The sequence below is a fragment of the Carassius gibelio genome, chromosome B8 (assembly GCF_023724105.1).
Source record: "Carassius gibelio isolate Cgi1373 ecotype wild population from Czech Republic chromosome B8, carGib1.2-hapl.c, whole genome shotgun sequence".
Lineage (NCBI taxonomy): Eukaryota > Metazoa > Chordata > Actinopteri > Cypriniformes > Cyprinidae > Carassius > Carassius gibelio.
Genome location: NC_068403.1, coordinates 23,417,472 through 23,443,570, shown reverse-complemented (window position 1 = coordinate 23,443,570; position 26,099 = coordinate 23,417,472). Strand labels below are relative to the sequence as shown.

General features: G+C 37.6%; 1 long non-coding RNA gene across 1 annotated transcript in view; it reads right to left on the bottom strand.

The window, feature by feature from the left end:
• Positions 1-303: 303 nt before the first annotated feature.
• LOC127963993 (uncharacterized) overlaps positions 304-26,099 on the bottom strand; it is a 34,492-nt gene continuing 8,696 nt past the window's right edge. The window contains exon 3 of the long non-coding RNA XR_008154972.1: positions 304-535. This is a non-coding gene — a long non-coding RNA (uncharacterized LOC127963993). The remainder of the gene's footprint in view (positions 536-26,099) is intronic.

The following is a 26,099-nucleotide window of genomic DNA, read 5'->3' as shown; positions in this document are numbered from 1 at the left end:
AATAAACAATAACTAGTACAAATAACTCAAATGAAAACTGAAAGAAATGTGTTTATTTTTATAATAATGTTACCTAGGACAATACGTTTCTAAATATTTTTTATAATATCTACACTTAAGTGGATACAAAATAGGAAGAATAAATTATTTTACTGTTTATTTGACATTCATGCCTCTTGATATTTTTGAGTTACTAAATCAAAACATTTGCTGAAAACATCAAAGGTCAACATGGAATCAACATGAACACTGAAATTACATTTTCCAATACACAGTACATGCATTGCAAGTTAGATAAAAAAAAAAAAGTTATGTGGATAAAAAATTTGGGTAAAAGCAAAAGAAAAGAACCTGTAAAAACAAAAGAGATAAATCAGTTGCATACAACGTTTTTTTTTTTTTTTTATGATTATCTTAATTCAATCTATTTCACACATGCGCAGCTATGGTTGCTGAGCGTGCAAAGCATGAAAAATCTACTTCAAAGGATATGCTTCAGAATCGTTGGATAAAAGAAGCCCATGTTTTCCAGGAACTAAAAAAGGAAAAAAGGGAGAGAAGTGTATAGTAATTCCTCAGACTATTTCCCTTCCTGAGCTGCTGGGAGATTCACATACATATAGCGTCTACACGAACATGTATCCCCCACCCCCATGTTACATAAAAGGCCTATTTAAGCTTCAAAAAAGAGAGAGACATAGAACACTGCCACTACTGGCAGCCTGGCTCAATGACCTAGTTTCCCACTTATTCGGTGGGGGGGGTGGGGGGGTTCATGGTTCACTGCGGGCTGTTGGTGAAAAGACAGACAATCATTTGACTGGGACAGGTGATGAGCTCAGGTCAGTAGGTTAAAAACTGAATGAAATATGTTTCCTTACATTACGATAAATGTGTTTGCTGTAACACATTTGTTGTATTCCAAAACATATTGTGCATCACTTCATAGGCAGCTGATTCAATGATTACAGAAATCTGAAGGATAATGTCAACATTTAACTGATTTTTATTCAGATTTAAAAATGAAATTGACTAATACCAACATTTGAAATTTTAGAAAAATAGCAAAAGTTACAAGCTGATGGGTCTTTAACTCAAACTGATGATATGCATAATGTTAAAATACTTATATATGTGTGTGTGTGTGGATAAGACACACGTCTGTGGTGTGGGAGACCCGGGTTCGAATCCACTGTGAGACACCAGTGTGTCCCTGAGCAAGACACTTAACCCCTAGTTGCTCCAGAGGCGTGCGACCTCTGACATATATAGCAATTGTAAGTCGCTTTGGATAAAAGCGTTATTTTAAATGAATAAATGTAAATGTAATGTAAATGTAACGGAGGCCAGCGAGTAGTGCTGTGCAGGTAAACCTCACTCCCCGATCTCAAGAGACGCAATAGCGACAGGCGCTAGTGGCTGTAGCCATTTGGCCTCCTTGTTAGTGGGTCCGCCTCCCATGCCGGAGACCCGGGTTTGAACCCCGCACGGAGCGATTATGAGGAGTGGCGGAGAGGACCCAGGAGAGAGGAGTTACATTGGTGCCGTGACCCGGATGGGAGTGAGGTTTAGGGGGGTGAGTGTAACGGAGCCATTTAGCCTCCTTGTTAGTGTGTGCCAGAGACCTGGGTTCGAGCCCCGCTTGAAGCGAGTGCGAGGAGCGTCAGAAAGGAAGAATAGCTTGATAAGAAGCTATTCTTACCTTAAAATATGCTACATACAAACAGACATAACCACAGTCTGTAGGGTGACCATATGAGTCATTTTCCCAAGACGCGTCCTTGCCATGATTTTTATATTACCTAAAATATCCAGATTCTGGCTGTTTGTGTTGTGCAGATCGATCATAGTATGACATTCATAAGAGCTATAGAGAGCAGAGCAGATGGCTCCTTATGCATTCAAATCACTCTCTTGGTTCTTTGGTGTCATACAATGATCGGTGCGCAGTGACGCTTCAAGATGAATAAAGGTACAAACACCTAACATGTACGTGTATTTGCATTGCTTTGATCATTCTCTGTAGATCTCACCTTCTCACACGCCACGATTGGTTGATTATGTACCAGACCTGCATGCTATTGGTCAAACTCCTTTGGATGTTTTAGGCAATATAGAAATCCTGGCAAGGACGCGTCCTGGGAAAAAGGGCTCATATGGTCACCCTAACCACAGTGAAATGTACTTTTATATCAGATAGGATGCCATTATGCAGTACTGGGATCATAAACTGGTATTTCACCTGAAAAGCAGGCAAACAGATGTTAATCCATAATGAACATGTGCTAAAGAGCAAAACACTGTGCAAAACAAAAATCCACTGATATTTCTGTCTGGATTAGATTAAAGTCTGCATGAAATTTACAGTGTATGATGTAGCTGTCCATCTGTGTAAACAATGTGCAAATAATTAAACCAAAAAGTACACGATTTATAAAGTTATTGGCTTCTAAAGTAAGGAGTCGACTCAGTCGCTGAAACGAGTCGTTATAGATTTCAAATCCTTTGCCCATCTCTATGTACGTCACTAGGAGCACTTTGCATAATAATCTCCGCCTACTGTCTTGAGAGAAACGGTACTCTGACCTGCCCCACCCCCCACACAGACGCTCTGTTTGGTGTGAGAGCATCATGTCGAGGAGACCGTTTGTTTTATTTTCACTGCCAAAGAATGAAGATCAGAAGAACCAATGGCTAAAATTCATTTTCACCACAATACCAGAGCAGTACAACAAATCCCTTTTGTTGTGTTCACAACATTTCACTGATGACTGTGAGTACAGCGGGATTTTCAAAGCGTTTGGCCATAAAAGATGGTTCATTGCCAACTTTATTTAGAACGAGCATCTCCGAATCACAACGCAAAGTATGATTTTGAAGTTATGTGTCTGTTTTCTCCCGAGCGTCTTATCAGTATGTGTGCTGTCTGCAGCCTTTGTTTGTGCTGATCGTCATGTACAAACACCTCATTAAAATGAAGTGTAACTCCGTGAATACTCAACGAAGAGACATGAGAGAGATATCTATAGAAAGCTTGACATGTCTACTTTAAAACTTAACAAGTGCTGCTAACAGATATTCTGTGATAAAGTAATCCATATTGAAAACAACGCGATGTCTGTTTTTCATGTCTCCCTTCGTTATGTGACCACGCCCCCGCGCTGAACGTGCTATTCAGATTCAAACTGAAGCGCGCAGCTTGAATACACCCACGCAGAAGAAAAAGCAGCGAGGCTGTTCAAGTTTTTTATTTTACTGTTTTCTTCGCGATGAGAGGAATGAGACATAATTCACCCCAAACAGATGCTAACACATAGTTTACCGTGGAGGTGTGTGCGGAACAACCAATCAAACCTGACTATGTTAGTTGACCAATCAGAACACAGTATGCTACCGAAAGGTGGGGTTTAAGGAAACTGAATCTTTTGAACAGCTTCGCGCGAACCGTTTGGGGATCTCTGAGAATTGAGGTAATTTTAAAATGATATTTTGACAAAATGACAATGTTTTTTAACCTTGGATGGATTTAAACCTAATGTACTTATAAACTTATAAACAGTGATAGGAAGCTTAAAATTTTCATCTTACTGGCTCTTTAAACATTCACTTTTGTACTAATCATTTATCATTTATATTTTTCTTTATATTTTTCTTTTTTTTTGAGTTGCCAAACTTCTCTCTTTTGGCACACCATAACAAAGTTTGTTAGGTCAGTGGGTGGCAAACATGAGTTATTTTGTGCCAGTTCAAACACATTCGTCTACACAGCAAAAGCAATTTGTTTGAATGCATTTACGAAAAGTGAACAAGCTCAAAACATTTTAGGCCACATCTGAACCTGTATTTAAACAGCCATTGGTACAGATCTCAAGCAAAGACTAAGAGAACCAAACAAGCCTTCTGAACAGACCCTATGGCCAGCTTCAACTCCCCACCAAATGCTGGCATGATGTATCCTGATCTTCAAGGAGAACAAACTAGAAGAAATATACTGAAAGATCTGCTTCATGATGGATCCTGGAATTAAACCACACTATAAGGAGAACTAGTTATTTGGGGACAGTTAATATTCAGCAATATTATTGACTTAATTGCACAGAGGCTATGGATGAAAAGTAAACTACATAAATAAAGGTGACTTGACTATAGCATTATTGACTTGCGATCAGACTGATAAAAATGCATTTTAACAAATGTAAAAGGTGTGAAAAGAGTCTAAGAAGACGTCCTGAGTTAATAAAAATATAATAATAATTGTTAGGAAAACTGTAGACATAAATGCAGTGATTAGTTATCACTTGGGGTGAAATGGCACATGTATTTTTTGAAAATTGTTGGTATAAGTCTTTAGGTTCGGTATTTGTCCAGAACAAATCATGAAAAAATTTCAGGAAATTCAGCCATACATGCCATTTTGGCACTCTTTGGGGTGATAGATCGCTGTATAAATGGCTCAGTTCTAACGGCAGCATGGAGCACGAGTAACCGCGATCATCCCTTCCTATATACAGTATATAGATAGATAGTTTTTTTTCCCTCCAGCTGTAAGAAACCTTACCCAACCCTGACGTCAAAACTGAGGTATTTACCAAACCATAACTTAAATTTGTAAGTTCACTTTAAAGAGCAGTTTACTTTAGGAAAACTAGAGAAGCACAAAAACTGAATAATTGCTTAATGTCCACTAGAATGGCAGAAAAGATTATATTTAGTTTCAAGACATTTCCCCCCAAAATGTAATAGATTCCCATTTTAGACTTGTTAACTTGCACAAATCAGACCATAGTACAGCATGTGCCGGTTTGGGCTGGCCTCATTGAGCTAAAGGTAATAGCTGAGTTTAAAACAGTTTGAAATGAGTCTGTCACTCGGGAGACAGCTGCAGGATGCGGTTAGGGGGCCCCAAGTTCCTTGTGTGTGTGTGTGTGTGAGTTGGGGGTGGGGAACATGTCAGGGATCATGAAGTTTCTGAGCAGAACACACAAGCACTGAAGGATCTTAGGCTACGTTTACATGACAACGATGTAGTCAAAAAGAGAAAAAGTATCTACCTTGCGTTTTTAAAAAGTTTTTACGTTTAAACTTATCCATGAAAATGGCCAAAAACGCTGTATTACGTATGCCGGGCCAGTAGTTGGTGCTGTCACCTTGTTAGTAAACAGTACCTGTAGAGAAGTGATGATGACTATATGTTGTATTTGATGCATCTCTGCTGTTGATTGTAATATTGGTGAAGTAAATCCACACTTTGCTGAAGAAGCATTAGCAAACTCTTGAGCAGCAACGACAGTACCATGTACTCCGCCATTGTTGTGTATGTTTGTTCATTCTTGCATTTAAAATCGACACGTATTGCGCATGTCTACTTCCCTACACATACTACGCACATGCATGACACCATTGTTTTCAAAGATTGCCATTTGGGGTGTTTACACGGAAATGATAACTTGCACTTTGTAACCCGTTTTCAAAAATATTAGTTTTCAATCCCCAAAATGCTGTTGTCGAGTAAACAAACAGGCAAACTTTTAGTTATTTTTAGCTGAAAACGTCATATAAACAGCCCCATAGTAGACAAACTGAAGACAAATGCTTGTTTACCAGAACAAAGGCTTGACCAATTGGTTGAAAATCACAGAAAGTTAGATATACCCATATGATTGCATTAAAAATTATATGTTAGTAACACCAATTACAGTCTGTGAGTATGTGTGGGGAATGTAGATTGAAAAAAAAAAAATCCCTAGTCTTTTGAAATGTTATATTGTCACTGTATCATAAGTGGAAGTTTAAATTCCGGAAGAGGCTATCTGTAAATCCAATCAATCAACACCCAAAGATCTTTCAAAGAGTGACTGAAGAGGGTTGCAAACTAGTATTAACTTTATTTTAATTAAACAACCTGTTAAAAACCAAGCAGACAGTAATTCTGCGAATGCAGACTGTGTGGAATGTGAAGGGCTATAGTTAAACCCCCAAAAACTGGTGAAAAAAGACATGCATGAATTTCCTTGTTTAAGTAAGTTTTAAATATGTGATTTTGTTAAGAATTGCAAACTTGTAAAAAACTACAAGGTGGGTAAATGATTCATGCTGGATTTCAGCAGATAACCAATGCATATTCATGTATGTGCTTTACTGATCATTATTGTATTGTGACCTAGAATAAATGTCTTTCAGCTACTCTCTCTCTGCTCCATTGACAGAATTGCTCAGACTTCCTATTGCCACCGAATGCATAATACATTAACTATTAAATGTGTACTGCTCAGCAGGTACATAATAAATTGATCAAAAGTGACAGTAAAGACATCTACAATGTTAGATTTCTATTTTCTGTTCTTTTAAAAAAAAAGTACTTTCAACATTGATGATCATGAGAAATGTTTCTTGAGCAGCAAATCAGCATTAGAATAATTTCTAAAGGATTACATGTATTTTAATTAAAATTAATCCAACCTTGCCAAGCATTTAAGACCTTTTTTTATGTCCCTTTGTATTATGTTTGTTCACAAAACAGTCTGACACACATTCCTTTGACTTCTCTATTAACGTTTGTGCCTTATCCAGTTCATTGCCAGGACCTGGAAACATTCCTGGAGCAATCATCTTCACAAAGTGGAGTTTAGCTGCCAGTAATAATGGAAGATGGGGATTTTGACAATCTGATTTATGACACTTAACTACAGCAACAGAAAGACTTTCCTCAAGTCCCAAAATCAATATTTAGACAAGGTTTATGTGATCTCATCAGGTTTACAACTATAACCAGAAGATCAAATCTGTCTAACATTACAAGATCTAGATGATCAGTGAATGAAATCACTAGTGATAATTACAGCCAAAAAGCCATTTGACAGATGGCTCAAAACATAAACAAAATAAAAGATTTTTGGGAGGAGATCTTAGAATATTTGTCTAACAATTAGCTGCAATGATTATAGTTACCAATATATTGTTAAATTAATATATGGGTGTATCACATACCTGGACTTAATTCATGAGAGTGCCTTACTTTTGATTATAGTTTAGATAAGCAGGATAAGTTTGACATAGCTGTCAATTTCCGTGTCCGAAAGTATCTAAATAAATGGGAGCTGGGTAAATCCAATTTTTATCTTAGTTGTGTAAAAGATGCAAAATTGTTATCAGTGTATAGATGACCATTCTTGACTTTTTTTATTCACTCTTTTTATCAGTAAAATTAGAATTTTTTTCCTACAATCCCTTTAAATGTAGATCATTTTCACAAACCCTTGCTCTGTGTTAAATATGGAATTATTGTAAGGATACATGTTTCTTTGTGTTGATGGGATAATAGTTCCAGAGAACAATCTGTGCTTGCTTTATGTGCCTCTCTGCTCACATTACATTCCACTGAAACTGACCCATTGTCTCTCTATGTAATAACAATCAAAGCATCCACGATTCACAGATGTGTATGACTCTATAACATAAACTACTCAAGATCATAACATTTCAACAAAGAGTTTCATTCTTTCCCTGAAATCACTCTATTTTGTCTGTTATATGTCTACCTTCAGCATTCCAACAAATCATAGTTGTTGCTTTTGTTATTTTTTCCTTCTTCGAACTATAATAGAAACCATACTTGGCCAAACAGTTCTCAAATTTAAAAAAAGCTTTAACTTGTCTGAATTTCTGGCACATTCATTTTGTGAATTATTTCAAATATTGCAGCTCAATTTAAATGTAATATCCAATAAATAAACAACATAAAAAAGTATGAATTTGGCTATTTATGGCTATTTAGTCTAGATAAACTACTCTAGACTGGTTTCATAATCAATATGATGCTTAAATCTAAGTCCTGAACGCAGTGTTTAGAAATCAAAATCAATTTGTGGTGTTGCTCTCTTGTTTATTACCACAGGCAAACACATGCGTAATTCTTTTATAAATGAAAATTAATACTTTAATACTTTAAATTAATTCAGAAAGTGAGCAATAACTTGATCAAAATTAACAGTAAATGCATTTAGAATTTCTATTTCAACATATACATTTGACAAAAATAATGTTTCAAATAAATGTACTATCTTTGTTTTTATATAGATGTTGTTTTAAATACTGTGCATTTCCAGAGTTAGTTAGTAGTGCAAACAATACTAACAAATCACTGCATACTCCTAAACAATGCAGCCAACACAGCTGATCTAACTCCATGACTCTCATCCAATAATGGTGTAATAAAATTTCAGTCGTACACCATTTTAAATATGACATCATACGTGGCTTGGCCAAGTCTCCAATGTACTGTGCTGACACCATAATGAGCAGCAGGGCCCGTGAATCTCTGCAGGACTCTGCTTGGTGACAGAGTAAAGTAAAAATGCGCCCTAAGCAGAGGGTTTTCCCTAAAATAATCCAGCTCACTGCAGGCACGATTCAGCACTCGACATGTGGCTCTCATTCCCGCCCAAACCGCCACTGCCACTGCTGCCAAAATCTAAAACCCAGGCCATTAGTGAACAGAAAGAACCAGCTAAAGCACTTCTAGCCTGGCTGGGGGAGACAAGTTCTGTAGCATGACATTTACTGATGAAATTGTCTGATGTAAGAGAGCACACGGCCAATCTATAACAGCAAGAGTCTAAACAATTCAGATATGATAACCTTTCAAAGCTGCATAGGCCACAGGGCAACAAACACATCACAAAACTCATCCCCATCCAAATATGTAAGCTTGGAATGACTTTGTGTTTTGCACAAAGCCTCTTAAACTTTGAGTTGGGGCGGCACAGGAAGAGGCCAATCACTTTTAGAGCGTGTTTTAGAATCAATGGGTTCATTTGGGGGGAATTCAAGTACCTCCCCCTCCCCCAATCTTTACTCTTGACTAACTCTTATGTTATGTAAAAAAAAAAAAAAAAAAAAAAATGAATTCATCTTTATCTAATGGATGTGTTAGTATGAGTAGGTAGCAGACTTGGGTGTAAGATTTGCTCTAATTGAAGGGGAATGGAATGGGAATTTGACTGATGGGAAGTCTTGAACCGGAGAAAGTGCTTCCCTGTTATTGTTTGTCCACCTTGGGTTTCAGATGGAGAGATGTCAACAAACCCACTTTCGTTCAAACCAGAAACAAACCACAGCCTGAACACTGGATAAGGCCAGCTTTTAAACGCTTGTGTTTAAAAAAAAAACTAACTATCTTTTATTTCCTCTCCCTTTTTTCTTGTACATCAAGTAAATTAATTGGTTAATGTTTTTCCACCATATATTATGTTGTTGTTGTTTTTTTGCACATTGTTTAGAATTTATAGCTTGCCATTCCCTTCCAATTCCTTTTTTTTATTATTATTTCTTTTTTAAATGTGGTATCCACGTTAAAATTGGTGGCTGGAAACAGCAAACGTTTTTAATTATAATGTATAAAATATCTTATTTAAATAAGGCAAATTATGTATACTGCAGAACATGTTTTTTTTATTGTAATATATATATATATATATATATATATATATATATATATATATATATATATATATATATATATATACTATAGTTTATAAGAAAATACTTTTTCAGTTTTCCTGCTACAAAATTTCATGTTTAATTCAGTGTGTTACTTGCCATTTGGAAAATTACTAGAAATTTCTGAGTGAAAATACTTTTTCCACAAAAAGTTTGTGTATGAACAAACTCCTCTGTAAAAATTATAGATAGGAAAACAACTAGTGAAAGTCTGTTGTAAGTAAGAGCTACTGAAGCAAAGATTTCTAGCTCAGCGTGTGCAAAATCACATCTGTTTGCATCAGATTTTATTTACAGTACATATCTTTAAAGTTTAAAAAAATAAACATTTATTTCATTCTACAATGTATAAAATGCAACTTCACAAATGTTTTTGTAATAAAAAAGCATGCAACACTTCATTTCAGCCTGTGGATATTTCTGATCTGAGACAAAGGCCGAGCAGAGATTACTTCACTCGGGCTGCACATGTGGCCAGCACTGCCCCAGACGACCCAGATGTTGTTTTTAATGTGTTCGTGGAGAGAGAGTGCTAAGCATAGCAGCTCCAAACGCCATTGTTCGCACCAAAGCGGAATTAGATTTCTAAACTACAGTACCCCTAATGCAGTGCATTAGCCGGCAGCCTTAGGGCTGGGCAGTTTCCCTTTTATAAAGAAATACATTTTACTATACTGTTCTGCCATGGTTTAATTATCGCTGCAAAATTCACAGAATGTGAGTGCTATGGTCAAAACATAATTTCCATCAAATGCAGGTTTACAAAGAAGAAACAAAGAGTGCAGTGGAATGCAAAAGCTACTTCTCTATGGTTGATGTTTGATATTTTCTGCTGTTATTTTCTGTTTGTTTGTTTTTTAAAACATTTACTGTTTAATAATTTCCTACTACTTGTGATGTACTTTGTTATTTTGAATTTAAATTGTCTTTTGAGTTGAGCTCTAAAACGAAATATCTACATTTTAGCCAAAAATTTTTTTTGAATTTTTTTCTTATTTAATTTCTGAACATGTAGGATACGAGAAGAGTTCATTTGTAAAAACAGATAACTCTGTTTTTTTTCTTTTTTTGTGTGTGTGTTTTTATTGTTATCATGTTTTATAAAAAAAAATATATATGTATTATTATTATTATTGTGTTAGTTAGCTGTATTGTTTTGTTCTTTTTTAACCTAATCAAAATAACCCAACTGCAGTTTGATTGAGATTAATTGGAATGCATAATATGACTTTTGAAAATTATCGGAGTTATCTGTTTTTACAAATCAACTGTTCAACTGTCATTTGTACCACTGTAAACTGGTTTAACAAAAATTTTAATTCTTGAATCTAGATTAATTTGATCTCAACCATTTAATTAGAATAAGTTATTGCTGCACCACCTCATTAACAAAATCTGACACCATTACCAAACATTCTATATTGTTAGAAAAACATAGTTTAAGTGACGGAAGTGCAACAAAGTCACTACGTTTCAGGAAACTGTTTGGCTAATTAATTTTTCCAACAATACATACAAACAACAGCTACATTAATCAGCTTTAATTTTTATTTAAAAACTCTCCCTGTCCACACTAATGTTTTCATGCTTTTCCCAAAGCTTTCAAATTCACATTAAAAACTTCTGAAAACGTTAAACTCACCTTATAAAACGGATAGTTCCTGTCCTTGATTCTGATTGGTTGAGCTGTGTTTGAAGCTGTTGTAAATTACACTAAAAACATACACCATACATCCAAACGACTTACAGTGCATTCAGGCTATATAAATTTATACTACTAGTACTAGTACGTGTGTTCCCTGGGAATTGAACCCACAACCTTTTGCACTGCTAACACACTGCTCTACCACTGAGCCACAGGAACCACTTCTGTGTGTTACTCGGCAACCACTTTTCTGGAACCACAACTGTTTCTGACGGACTACATTGTTTGGTGAAAGAATACTGTTTTTATTTATATCATTAGATCTTATTTGCTCTGTTTTATTCTGTGAAACCTTACTACATATATGGAATAACCGTTTTATTAAAGCAATCATGAACCACGGCTTCTTGGGGCTTATTGCTTTATTACTGTGCATGTATAAAACCTGAGATGATACAAATGGAACACTTCGACATTTCAACATTTTCATGTTTTAGTGAACTATTCAATGAACTTCAATGCAAGATATCTGTTCCTCACATGAGACAAAGAACTAACAGTACAGGAGGTTCAAGACCAAGCTTTTGAAGTCTCCAGCCAAGTCACATATCACACAATGGTATAAAAAAGGATTCAGTGTTCAGTGTAGCACTTCAAAATGTCCTCTTTTGTATCACTTACAGTTGAAACAACATGAGGGTGATTAAATAGCGTGACACTTTACAACTCTCACATCCATCCTCATAGAACGGAAATTGGTCTTTTTAGCATTTTAGCAAATTCCACATTTCATCACCTACATCAGCAGCCGATTCCAACCCTGCTTTGCGTACACAACTACAGCTAGGTTTACATTCAATTAACATGTCTGTGTTGCGACTCCCTGTGCCAGGAAGCATGGGGGAGGAAGCATATCTGAGTGAAGATCTAATGCTCTGCTAAGTGAAGCGGAAGCAGGATAAGGCCAACGCTCAGAGAGCCGAGCAGCAGAAATGGGCCTAGCAATCTCCTCACATCAGCCTCAGTCGGATGTGCCAATCAGAGGATACTAACGAGATGATTTTATGGTTCGGCTGCCCCCGCCCCTCGGCCCTGCTCATCCACACTCATGCTCTGTTTACGCTGGGGGGCACCGGGGTGCCATCTTGGGCACAACTCACATCTATTCCATCTGACTGCTCACTGTGCTACACAATCATGCATATGGACACGCATTTGAATGCAAAGGCATGGCGAGAATGTTCCCATCTCGACAGAGGCCTGCTTTTCTGCGGACCAAAAAGGCGTCAAGAGAAACAAGAGGAAAAGGAGTTATATGGCCGTGGGCGAGACGTTAGATAAGAATGAAAGTGTTTGGTTCCGTTCCCAGCGTGGCTTTGTCGTCATGATCGGGGGAACAGAATAAAGCGTGATGGCGCTTCACATCACCTCGGAGATACAGTACGACTGCAGCCTTATCTGTAACATCTGAACAGCAATAGAAAACAATAGCAGACTATAAAACCAGGCTGAGGGAGAAAGACCAACTGAACATGTAGGGAGGAGGACATTTCACAATCTTCGAGTAGCAGAGTACCTATTTATGTCTGATATGATAGTTTGAAAAATATTTTTACCACAGTTGCTAACAGATATGATAGACGATTTTCTAATTTGCAGTGTTACTATTGAGACAGTGCTTTATTGTTGCAAGTTTTGACAAAAATTTCTGTCCATTTTACAAAAATTGCAATCATTATAGTCAACAGCAACCATATTTTAGCGTCAAACTGTATTCAACCGACCAAATTTGAAAACATTTTTAATCGTAAACTTATCATTTATTTAAAAGTATTAAATTTACAACAACAAAAAAATACTAAAACAAAACACAAATTATATATATTATATACACAAAATTATCATAAATATGAAAAAGTTAGTACATTATTGAAAAATTAATTCTTTAAAATAATGTATGTGAAATTACGTAGTTATTTGTTGTGTGTTCTCTTATGCAATCCCTCGGAAATCTTAGTTAAACATGGAAAGCTCATATTCAACCCAAACCAGGTTACTAGATATACAACATGTCAGTGACGTCATCTGGTGCAAATCATCACGTGTCAAATTTTAATATCTGCATTCACAAATTAGATAATGTTTAGATCTTACTGTTGTGAATTTTCTTCGAGATTGTTATAATTCTCCATGTTTTGGAGACAGATTTACATTTATATATACAAGAATACATGTAGTGTTGTTACACCAGTAGTATATTCAAAACGTTGGCTGTGCTTATTTTAAGTTCACCTGTAAATTGTTTGTTCAAATTAATGTAGTTAAAAATTATGCACATTTCAAACCCTATTTGTAAATTAAATTCATCTCCAATCCTTTTTATATTGTGTCAGTTTTATTCATTGTTAATTGAATGCTAGAAAAAAAACACAAAATAACGTTTACAGTTACGTTATGGTACGTAGTATTCAGAAGGAGATGGGGAATCTCTAAAATTGTAATTGTTTTTGAATTATTTTATTTATTTTTAGTGAATTGGAGTTAAAACTCCCACCTAGGTGATACTACTCCAATAACAGACCAAAATAGCCCTAAAAATAATATCTTTAAAATATTGCCAAGTAACATTGCAAATAACATCAGAGCAGGACTTTAACTGTAAGCGCATACGCAAAACAAAGGGAACTATAACATGTTAATGTCCAAAAGGTTCCGAGGATTCACGGTTTTTTCTTTTCCTGATGTTTTTGTATTATTCAAGTTTTATATAGCCCACGTTTTTAAAGATGAAAATACAGTTACAACATGTTTTTTCTTTTGATTTAGTCAATTTGGTTTTGCATCAAACACAATGTGATTTTCGTCAATTGAGATCTGACAGCAACAGTGCATTTTTCCGCTTGGGCGAGTGCTTCGCGGACAGCTTACCTTGCGCATGAAATTAGCTGCAGGCCAGTAAACCAATGAGAACGCGCTACAATCCTGACGAGTCACAGCGATAGAGCGGAGGCGCCAAAGCTGCAGAGAATCCACTCGCCCGGAAGCTTCTGTAACTGACGTCGATTTACATAAACTTACTGCCGTTTGGCAAATAAATAATTTTACGTACTTATTCCTAACTCTTTAAGCTTAAAGTTACATTTCAAATGACAAGGGATTAATTTATAATCATGTTTTGTATTAATTATTCTGTGAACTTATCCTCTGAAATGGCCTGTGTATGCAGAGTATTCGCAGCTTATATGGACGGAACGCCACTGATGTATATACATGATGGTTTTATGTGAGCTAATTAACTTATTTTTTTGTAAACAGCGCATTTAAAAAATTATTGTTATGTTCCTTTCATCTCATATTTATAACTGTCAACAAAAAGCCAGTCATCAGAAAACATTCTACTGTTAAAATTATGCTTTAAGTAAAATCAATACTTTTGAACCATTTAAATTACCAACAGAAAAGATGGAAAACTAAATAAAACACTAGAGAAAATTTTGGATTGTTTTAATGCAATTCTGAAGACAGACCATATTTGTCCTCCATTTTGTAACAATAACAATAACAAAACATGTTTTTCTGTGTGTTATTTCAGTATTTCTGTTTTTTTTTTTTTTTTTTTTTTTTGCATTAAATGAGAAACACAGCACTGAAAGAAGCTGGCAACCAACATCCCTGCTTCCTAAACCTCACAACTTGACACTTTTATTGAGGCAAAATAGCCAAGCAAGATTTGCAACTCTGACTATTCTTGTCCGCAGCAACTAAATAGTTTTTTCTCTTTCTCTTTCTCTTTCTCTCGCTCTCTCTCGCTTGCTCACAATGATTAGTGTTAGGACTGACAGAGTGCAGCAGTCCTGCCCTGCCCCGGCCAGAACAGTAGTCTGGAATACTGAGAGATTCTTCTTTCAGCAACCTCAAAACCAACCAATCACAGCACTCTAGCCCCGGGCCTGGCCTCAGCCAGCCAATAGGAGGAGCTTCTTTCTGTCACCTGACAGAATGTGCCCCTGTCCATCAACCGAGTCATATATAGCTCGTTCCAGCAGCCTGAGACAAGGCTGTGAGTGTGTGTGGGACCGGCTGAGGACTCTGTCTACCTACAGTTTGCTTTGTAACTGACTGCGTGTGCTTGGTTCGGGAGCAAATGCAGAGGGGCAAATGAGTGTGAGAGAGGCAAAGAAAGATGAGAGAGAGAAAAATATGTACGGAGGAAAGACTGATTTTTCTGGAAGTTAACTCATATTGCACTCAAGAAGGGACTCGAGATTTTGGAAGCTACTTTTTGATAGGAAAAACATTTTTGGTCTCTAATATTCTCAAAACAGCAAGTGGGCTTTGGTGACCTTACAGTGAGGGGTAAGTACTTTAATCTCATTTCACTTCCTAACCTCTTATTTTTTTCAAATTCTATCCCTTTGTTGTGGCTCAAAAGTCGTTTGGAGTGTGACGCGGCAATGTGCCGTGCGCTTTCACTCTGCCAGAGTTCATTCAGGGCATTCCGCCGTTATGTGCTTGTTTGCTTTTCTGTTATCTGAGTTCTGAATGAGGGCTTACGCTTTTCACATGCAAAGCTCCCGGGCCAGACCGCGTCCAGACGGCCGTCTGAGAGAAAAAGTGTGATGATCCCTATTAGTTCCACTATCCCCCTAGTCATACCGCTGGGACAGACATGAGAGAGGGTTGTGAATGAGCTGGATGGCAGGTTTTCGTGGCCTTGTCCTAGTTGGAGAGTTTCTCCATCCGGTCCACTGCGGGACGGTGCGATGTGGCCGAGAGCGTTCAGAAGTGAGGAGGTGTGTGTGGTGGGGGGGTTAAAAGCAGACAGCAAGACAAAAGCATCAGACCCCCTCCAGACAGACTAGTCCAAGCTTCATCGAGGCTTGGAGCTGTTTGGGGTCAGCCGGTTGCTGGGAGAGAGAGAAAGATGGGGTGAGCGATGGGGCCCCCAAGGGTTAGAGGTTGCCAGACTCTTGCTCTCTAAATACAAAAAGGAGCAAAGAATTTGATGCTGCATGAAGCTGGATTCTCACTGTTTTGGTTTGTGCTGGGGTGTGATCGGGCAGATTTGTACAAGGCAAAAAAAAGAGTGCAGTGAGTTCACTTTAACTGCTAAAACAAGAGGGAGGGAAAAGGTCTGTAATTATGACAAGAAGCCTGTGTTTTTTCTTTGTGCGTGCGAGTGTGTGTACGTGTGGGTGGGGGTCACAAGGGTAGGAATGTATTGAGTGACAGCAAATGTTGTCTGCCTATTTTTCCAATGCTTTTGTCCAAAGGTCTTAATCCACAGAGACAAGAAGGGGCATTATTGAGTCCTCAAAGCATCACTAAATAGTTAAACGAGCCAGTGGTTGAAAATATTTATTCCTGGATAATCAAACAAACCAGCAACACCGGCATGATTCTAATCTTCACAGGAACCAGTCTGACGCAATAAAACGTGTTTATGTCCAAGAATGTCCTGCTCAGGATACAGACAGTGTTTATGGCAGACGCTGTGAATTACCCAACATGTAGAGTCTTGTTCAGTTGTACCAATACAGGCAGGAACACACTCGCTCAACCTTTCCCCCCACCTTCACTCACAGAGCATTTGACTGATCTGCCACAAAAAATCCCATCAAAGATCATATCACTGCTTGATGTCTTTGAGTTAAGAAGAGACAAGTCCCACGCTTGAAAAAAAAAAAGATTCATAGTCTCCAGCCAGCCAATACAAAGCTCCACATGCATACACACTCTGTGCGCAAGATTATCAGACAGCTCTGAGTCTGGGGGGATGGGACGTCAGGGGCGGGAGAGTGTGGGACAGGATATGGAAGTCTTTGATGCGACTGTAAGGCGGAGAGGAAGAGTGCCCTAATCAGACCCACTGACCAACATTCTGTAAAATTGTCTTAGTGACATGCATACACATAAAAAACGCTTCCTCCCATCATCCGTTTTCATTCTCAATATAATACGCCGGCCTAATCCATTGGCGGGAATCCTGTTTGGCCCTCTCACCCCTGCTCTGATTATACACCAGACAGGAGAGAATAGGTCAGCCTATTGTGATTTGGCCAGACCCGCAGATTACGGCACCCCTCCATCGCAGATGTGCCGCTGCGGTTTAGCATGACGGTTGTGTCACACATCTGTTCACTGTTCCTCTACTCTCTCCAGATAGATCGAACTGAGAAAAGTGAATGTTCAGAGAAATGGCACGCTGTAAATATCATGTCAGCTTTTCAAGTGCAGCGTTGTAACGACACTGTGGAGGTGAAATTACGAGTTCACCATCATCTATGCACAGTTTCAGCGGCCACTTGAGGTGTAAGCCGTACAATCCTTCAGTAGTTTATGGTCTTCTCGCAGCCAGAGACTACATGAGCGTGTGAAGTCATAAAGAAATACCTTTTTGCCCTCTCTGAAGTTAAGAAGGGAAAGTGGGTAGGCTCCATTTCAGATGATAAAAATGACTTTTATTCAATGCAATGTGAATACTGGAGTGAGCAATCTTATGATTATGTGCAGAAAAATGTATTTATGCCCAAGTGGGTTGGCCATCACCTGGTATGAAACAGACATAATTAATCTTGGATTGTCAAAATCAAAGCAGATTTTATTATACCAAGACAGCTAGGGTTGCAAACCTGAATATCTTTTTTAAAGAATATTAGGGCAAAAAGCTTTTTCAAAACCATTCTTCAAAACATCTCACAGAAAAACAAAGTCTTTTAGGGGCCAACTATACTTTTAATGGGGTTAAGTGTTTAATGCGTCTTGGATCATAAAGTGAGTCCTTTTTTAACCAGGTATCATTCAAATCCTTTGATTCCTTTGTCAGTGCCGCTTACTCCTAAAACACTCAGAGAAGTGGCTCTTAGGTTTGAATTCGGCATGCAACATGCACTTATACAATTCACTCCACCTTTGCTTCTAAAATCAATAAAAAGGGTCAAAAACTGCACCTAGTTTGTTCATAGTTTGTTTGTGTACATCAAGTAGATCAAATCCATTTAGTGATGTGGAGAAAGACACAGGAAGGGATTGAGCTGTGGAAGATTGCAGCCTCAGCAGAAGATAAGGACTGAAGTTCCTCTGTAACACATTACTAAAGCACCTCACACTCGCTGAAGGAGCGAAAGGTGTGTGGTTGAGTGTGCATGAGACAAGCGGAGACGGGAGTGAGAGAAAGATGAAACAGTGGAGCCAGGAGTGAAGACGGCAGCATGAGAAGGGGAGTGTGTATGATAATGCTCTTAACCCACACAAAGGGATGAGAGTCGGAGCTGTGGCACTGCCAGCACTGTGGTTAATGCTTTCCGAGGGCCTGTCAAACCGCTCGCTCGCTCTAATCCACTGAGCTTTAGTCGCTCTTTGAAATGTGAATGGAGAAGCCTCCTGATTTCTTTAAGATCAACCCGCAGTCATCGTCAGGGTGTCAGCATCTTTCTCGGAATGCAGAGAAACGCTTAAGTTAAGTACTTTACAAGTGCCTCATTAGCCAAGTCGACCTAAGAGTCGCGAACGTGCAGCGTTTATTGAGTGTATTGGATGGTAATGTATGCAAACCACTTAGAATACAAGTTTTGTCACATCAAGTCGGCTAGGATGTGCACATTTTCCATGTTTAATTGACATCATTTGATAACCTGCCATATCAAAACTGACATTAACGGTAATGTGAAAACAAACACAGTAGACACAGTAAATCGCTCACACATGGACAAAGGGATACGTCAACATTTAGTAATCGTAATTGCCCCACAGCTTAAGCGTATCAATTTTACTCTTTTCCACAGCCGCATTAGCGAGACGCGCGTGTGTGTGGCGATAAAGAGCAATCGGACGTGAGCTATGGAGATTAGCCTCAGTTTGAAGCAAACACTGTGGCAGCATGGTGACTACAGAACAGATTAAACCCGGATTAGACCTCCAAATCAAGTGTCTGTTATATGTGTGTTAAGATATTATTTGGCTCCACACATCTTTAGACAAACACTTATTTAGTGGCGTATCACCTCATCAAGGTTACTTTATGCTTTATTCAACTTCAAATAGTAGCTATGTGTAGAAAATAATGAGTTTTCATGGTTTTTCTGAACATTATATGTATTTTTTTTAAATACACTTTGTGTTTACAAAATTATAAGACCAATCAAAATCCAGTATGCAAATAGATGCAAGAAAGAAAGCCAATTGCAAAAAATGATAAGATGAGTCATTTTTTTTGTATTCAGAATGTTATGATGTAGTCTTTCATTTTGAATGTTGGATTTAATTTTTTCAATTTTATTTAGTTCTAGTTTTATCAATGTAAATGTTTGCAAATGGATCTTTAAATTTGTATCTTACATTTCTTAAAAAAGCCAAAACATACATTTATTTAATATTTATTTAATACAGAAGAAATCTTTATGTTGTAGAATATCAATGCAGTCTTGTTTGGTGCATTCCTCATTTCAGAGGTGTCTGTTTTTTGACACTTGCAGTAAATAGGTCAGTGTCTAAGTGACTGTCTCTCTCTCTCCCACAGAACGCCTCGCGAGTTTGACTGACGAAGATACACGCTGATGGAGAAGTGAAAGTCGTTCGGCTCTGACTCTGAACAATGAGCTCCGACAGACAGCCGCCATCATGGAAATGTCACGGCCAACATCAGAGACCCGGCAGCCTCCTCTTTCATTCCCTTAATCCACAATCCCTCCTCTCCTCTCCTGAGCAGCATACATATTCAGCAGCTCAAGTCCTCGCCATTCTAATGAGGCCTAGACCAGCGGGCTATGAAAGAGAGGAGAGATACGGGTGGGTGGGTGAGTGAGTGGGGGGTTTTAAGAGAGAGGAGAGACCGTCTTTGAACTCCCAAAGAAAGAGAGAGACGGATGAGAGATGAAGATGAATAGATGGATGGCTGAAGTGATGAGAGAAGGAGTGAGTGAAGAGACAGATCAAATGCTTCTGATTCTTTCCTGTGGTCTTTACACAGCAGGGTTAGTTGTGTTCGGTTTAAATGCTGCTTTAAGAGAGCGTCCTGTTATATTTCATCACTTGATTCACTTGACACACTTAAGGCTGAAGTCTGTCTTTATGTTTGAGTTTAAAGGGATCCTTCACCCAAAAAGACAGTTCTATCATCATCCATGTTGTTCCAAACCTTTATGACTTCGTTTGTTCTAAAAGTTGCTGAGCAGAACATTCTCGCCACACTGTTCTGTACTTATGTGACCACAGGTTAGCAATGATATAAGAGTGATTTTATTTTTCAACAAATACGCCGATACTTATAATTTCAGGGAGGTCTTTTGGTTTGTCAGACCATTGGCAGATGAGGAGTGTTTGGAAAGATTATTTTTGCTTTCTTTAGGCATAAGTACAAGAAAAACAAGACCAAAGGAAAAAAAAAGAAAGCAATAACTTTAGAAGTTAACTTTCTGCAATGAATTACATTTGCATTTACATATGCTTTTTAACAGAAGCTATTATCCAAAGCGACTTATAAAAAAAGAGGAAAAGCAATTCGTCAACGACTAGGTACTAGCCCTGAACCTACCCCTACCCTTAAACCTAACCCTACCCCATGTAGTTACCTTGTATTACCAGAACTTTCTTAGATAAATACACTTTAAGTACACAGTAAGTACATGTACTGTAAAATAAAGTGCAACCCAAGGACTGATTCCAAATTATAAACACCTGTCTGAATTTTAGGTGTATTTTAGAAACAGAAACATAAAGAAAATTTCTAAATATTTGTATATATCATATACAAATAGTATATCATATTTATTCGGAATTGCGGTATAATATCTGCATTCATACTGGATATAAATAGATACATTTTTCGGCAATCAGTATCATCTAAAATTTCAATATCAGTGTATTCCTAGTTCAAAGCCTCAAAAAGGAGACATTTTTAGCTGCATCTAAAGCAGTCTCTGGGCATATCTGCTCAAATGAATGCTGCAGTGGTGTGAAATTGGTCATTTTCAGCGCTTCTACACTCTTGTAAAAGTAGAAGAGGGTGCCTGAGGTCTATTTTTCCTCTCTTCACACACAGCTAGCAGCGGGAAGCAGGAAGCGTGGCCTGAAAGACTCACTGGATGCGCTATCAGAAGGGGAAGTTCCCGTTCCCATTCGCTGCTTTACTAACCAGATGCTTCATGGCCTGGATCTGGTTATTGGAACAGAGCGATAAATGCACTTCAGTCCGACACTGTAAGCAAGCGTGCTTCAGATGAATGAGGGAAATCAGGATCGTGTGCTAATGTGTTTGCATTTTTAATAGAGAATAGAGAGACTACCATGCTTTCGCTTGCTGATGAGGGAGGTTTTACACACACATATGACCAGTCCACTAGTTGTCCATTGTTGGTGTGAGCAGATGTGTACAGAGTCTGCTATGGGGTTCACCAAGGCTAGGGATTTCAGCTGCTCGCAAACACACACATATTCAGGTCACCAGCAATTAAACCATTCCACTTAGCTGAAACCAGGTGCAATAACCCAAGCTACAGTGCTTAGTTTCAGTAAAGACCTAGTTCAAGTCAGTATCTGAAGTGTATTTGTTAATACAGTTAGGGTTGCATGATTATCAGGAAGGGTAAATTCACATTTATGACTTCATTGTCACATTGTAATCAATCATAGATTTTGTAGTTGTATTAATTAGCTTTTACTGAATTAGTTTAATGAAATTAAACACAGAAAGTAAGCAATGTAACAATACTATAACATTCCAATCACGTGCAAGTTTAGAGTCTTATGGGATTTTGAACTAATATGATATTGTACATTTTACATCAAAACGAGCCATATACTTAATATTGGAGGGACAGTTAATTCGTTTAACTTTATCCTCTTATCTTTAATTTCATGTTGCATATTTGGGTACCCTTGTGAAAATACATTAGCATACTTTTAAAAAGATAAAAGTACAATATAAATGTATTGTTCTGGACACGTAATTGCAATTAGATGAAAATGTATCCTTTTGTTAAATCACTTTAGTAGGTCTTAAGTACATCTTTATGATTAAATTTCATAATTACTCCCAAATCTTTATTACAAAGTGCACTTTTAAAAAGTTTACTTGCGTGTTAAGAACTATAGTCATGAAAGCATGCTCTCTTTTAAGTACACTCAACTAGCTGTTTGTTTCATTAATATTATCTGTAAGTACAGTTTTATTAATCAATACATTTAAGATTTTAAGTACACTATAGGTGCACAGCCAATATAATTAAGTGCAATTACAATTTTCAAAAGGTTAGGGATGCACCAATATTAAAATTCTGGTCGATACTGATGAGCAAGTTATTATTTTCATCTTATAGCTGAGAATGTTAACGATATTTAAATTCTAAACCATTTTGACTTAATAAATCACACACACACACACACACACACACACACACGAATCTATGTTTCAAGTGAATTTATGCATCTAAACATTATAATATAGATTTTCTAAAAAGTTAATTTAACCTGTTATTAAATTATTAATGTTTTGGCAAAGTTATTTTAAATGATTGTTGAAAGCAATCTTAAAATAAAAATAAGAGAATGCACAATTAAATATACAATATTGGATGTTATATACACAATAACTACAAGTATTGGCCACTTTTTTCAAAATTAGTTACATACCCAACAATAATTGGCTCCAGAAGTACCCCCTTTTGAAGACTCCTGTGCTCAACAGACATGTCTGCGGCTGCTAAAAGCCATTCCAGCGAAAAACGCTTAATTGCAGCTCTAATCGTAACCTTGACTATTTGATTAGTTCTGCAGCCCTAAACGTTTCCTTCCTTAAACATTTTCTTTCTTTGTGCCATAAAATGATGTCAAATGCCCATCCATATGAACCGTGCAGACTTACACTCTCTTTTCATTGTCAGACCTAGCATGATATTCTAATCAGGGATTTTTGAAATCCCCCAGCATACTCAGCCCTCTTGATTTCTGAGCCGAAGAGGGGGGGGGGGGGGGGGGGGGAATGACAGCATATAGTGTTTAAAAGTCACCGGGATTGGTTGTGTAGTTTGGAGGAGCAGTCAAATGGGAGCATACATTAATAATGCATGCCTGCCTCAAAGAGCTCTCACACAGGAAACACAGACTGGGGTTCAGATCAGGGTAAAGAGAACAGGCCTGGAGAGAGAGACAGCGAAAAAGTGGGCGAGATCGAGAGAGACATTAAAAGAACAGTAAAAGCCAGGTTGTGATGTGTTTGTCGTGTTCTAGCCTTCAGATTTTCTTACCGACCCCATGAAACTGCTTAAGAATGCCACTTTTAGTCATGTGTTGATGTATTTACAGTTAAAATGGGAAGTTTGGGTGAGACATTAAACATTTTACTGGCTAGTTAGTTGGAGGTGGTACAGGGGGCGGGGCATTTGCATTCTAAAGAGCATCTGATAGGACCAAAATCTGTGTAGTGCAGGATGAGTCATCGTCATTCAACTTGTTTGTAAACTAGCATACAAACGCTAATAAACATGATTAAAAGTGACAGAAACAGTATCATGGGGTGTTTAAAAGGCAACATAATTGTGTTTTTAGTTTTCCAAGTGCTCCAATGCTGTTTATATAGTTTCACCGTTTCATGTTGACTTCAATTCCATTCCAACTTCAAGTAAAACTTCTGATCAGCTTTCTACCAAAACGCACCTGGTGCTTCTACAGTAGGTCTACACTAAAAGGCCCATTGTCCTACAAGATTTGCTGGTCCCTTGGTGAACATTCAACGCTGTCGGTGAGTTTTGAGCTTCTGTAACAAACCATCGACCGTTGACTGTACCCTGAGGGTGGCCAAAAAAATGACGTAAGCGGAGCAATCTAGAAACAGATCTGGAAAGAGCAGTATGGGTGTATTAGCCCACTAATGTCTGCAATAAACATTCATTGCTGTCGGTGGGTTTCCAATGAACACAACTCACTGATCAATGAATGCAAACTGCGGTGCAAGAACCTCAGTCAAAAATGGCAGGAGGAGTGAAGGGATTTCTGGGAAGAGTCATTTGGGCAGTGTTATAAGGACAGCAGCACACCGGCAAAGACTAAAGGGGAAAGGTAAGTCCACTTAATAAGTAAGTCTACTTTGTATATCATAATAACAAGATGTTTCTGACGCTATTAATCACAGATGAAATATAAAGTAGAAATTTTACTATAATAATCGATATCAGAACAACAAGGGTGCTATTGTAATTAATACCAGCACGGAGTTTCAGATGTAGTCAAGAAGCCGCAGGCCGTGCTTCAGGATTGCTCCAAGCAAACACAGATGCTCCAGTTTTCCAATAACCTTGCTTTGCCTGAGGTGAAATCCCACCAATGCACTCCCTGTTCCACTTCTGCTCCGCACCACTCACATATTCTGGTCTGGATCGTTGTGAACATGGATAAATAGAGTGATACAAGCACCCTGAAAACTGTCATTTAAAATCATTTGAGATGCCTCAGGAACCACACAGGAACACCCTTGCACTGACCACAATGGCCTTGCAAGCAAACTCTTCCAAAAATGCAAAACATGAGATTGAGGTGCTCATTCAAGAAAAACATGTTAGAGTCTGGCTCGCAACATTTCCTGACACTGAGTCCCCCATCAACATTGTTAACTAAAACTATTAAAAACATTTGTGTCAATTAAAAAAATAATCATAATATATATACTGTATATATATATATATATATATATATATATATATATATATATATATATATATATATATATATATATTACATAAAAAAAAATAGAAATGTTGCCTTGGCAGCCAACCAAAATAAGTTAATTAAAATTACTGAAAATAAATAAATAAATAAAATATACATTATTATTAAAATTATTTAAAAAAAAGAAAATAATAAAAATTGGGGGAAAGCTAAAAATATAAAAAATACTAAATATTAAATAAAATAAAAGGCCATTCAACATATTAGTAAAAACTGCAGTAGTATATAAAAATACTAAAATATTACCACATCACCCCAATATATATATAAGGACTACCATAACAAACTCCAGCATAACAAATTGAACTTCAGACACTTCAACAACCACATAGTTCTTAAAGAATCTTCCCAATATATTCAGAAAATAAATAACACAAGGGGGAAGTGTTGCAAGCCAGATTTGAATTTGCATTTCCCAAATGAGCACCACAGGTTAACGTGTCCAAACTTGCTCTTGTTTGTAAAAGACTCCTTTAAAGACACTGACTTTTCTTTTGTATTCAACCAAACACAGGACCGAATGAAAATTCCTATAACAAAGTTCTCACGTATCGGTGTGCTCAGTTATGAAACTGTGCTATTGTCTGGTCGGTGGATTGCGGGGTTGTGCTTTGGCTGACCTCTAAACCCCGTCCAGACTTCTCACCAGCATCATGCTAAAATAAATCGGACTCGAAATAGATGACAACTCAGCACAAAAACCAGCATAAATAAATAAATGTATAAAAATACAACAGTAACCACTGAGGAGCTAAGCAACACCTTTTTCGCACTCATCCACGTTGACCTTTCTGCACAAATGAACAGAGAAACACTCAGCACACTCAGTTCTTAAAAAGCTTGCTTCCCCTTTTTTCAGCAGGAAGAGAGATAGAATCATCTGGAAGCAATCCCAACGTAATTGCCCTGTTTAGCTTTCTTTACGTGCTGGGAAATTTCTAACACATTGACATTTTCCAGTCAGCTTTAACCAAGCTATCGTTTTATTTTTTGTTCTCTTCTCCCCAATCCCACTCTTTCTCTTCTCTGTTTGTCTTTTACAGTGGAAAGTGTCTGAGGTGAAGGAGGAATACAGCTGGGTTTGTGTCTCTGCTGCCCATATGGAGCTTTTACTATCTGAGAGAGACCTGACTCACAGGACTATAATAGCATTAAAACCCGAAGCATGCAAACAAGCCAAGTCTGCAGAGAGAGCACTGACCACAGTCTTGGCCTCTGATTTCTTGGACATTTTTTA